The sequence below is a fragment of the Crocodylus siamensis genome, chromosome 4 (assembly GCF_052110815.1).
Source record: "Crocodylus siamensis isolate JL-2025a chromosome 4, ASM5211081v1, whole genome shotgun sequence".
NCBI classification, from domain to species: Eukaryota; Metazoa; Chordata; order Crocodylia; family Crocodylidae; genus Crocodylus; species Crocodylus siamensis.
This window is the reverse complement of record NC_143398.1, coordinates 46,556,906-46,557,826: the sequence shown is the minus strand read 5'-3', so window position 1 is coordinate 46,557,826 and position 921 is coordinate 46,556,906.

Genomic DNA, 921 nt, shown 5'->3' with positions numbered 1-921 from the left:
AGTAAACCTGGAATTTAACATTACTTTAAAAGCAAAATTCATACATGTAATTCAACCAGGAATTTTACCTACTGATATATTTCAGCCTGTTAAAAAGTTGGCAGTTGGCAGCTTTTCAGAATTAACAGAAAATCAAAATGTTAAAATCCAGCCACCTTATACTGTGACCCTAAACCAGATATTTGAAAATTAATTCTAAGATTCTAAGTTCATTTTATTACAGATGTGCAAGTATTTTAAACTTTATACAACAAAAATAATTTTTATCCCAGAAATATAAAAATATATATTCCAATTATTAATGTAAGCCATCACTCAAATAGAAGGAGTTGTGCTTTGAATACCTTTAGGGCATCAGGTATTGTATCTTATACTTTGGGCCAAACCCATGGATATAGATTTGACACAATCTTCTCTATGGTGATTCCAGAATAGAGGGATAGGAACTCCCTTCTTCTCAGTGCTAAAAAACTAAATTATCTGGAATGCCAACTTATTCAATTAACAATATAGAACAAAACATTTTCAAACAGAGTAATTTATCTGGGCAAAAAATGTAAGTCCAGATACTCACTGGGTGCATCCAGATGTGCCATTAAGGCTCTGTGATAAACTCTGATAGATTTTGTGTCAGAGTTTATCCTGGCACCTTAATGGCATGTGTAGATGTGCAAATTACTGTGGTCCAGGGCTCATGTGCAGATGCTGTGCCTGGGACCACAGCAGTTTCAGTGGTGGAGCAGCCCCAGGCTGGCAGGAGGTTCAGGGGATCAGCCACGAGCTCTGGGAGGTGGCATTGGATGGCAGAGGGGCTAGCTGGGTCATGAGAGTGCCCAACCACACAGAGCCCTGTGGCTAGGTGGCAGGCAGGGGTCTGGCCTACTGCTGCCTGTGCTGAGTGGGCACAATGTACGGCCTGGG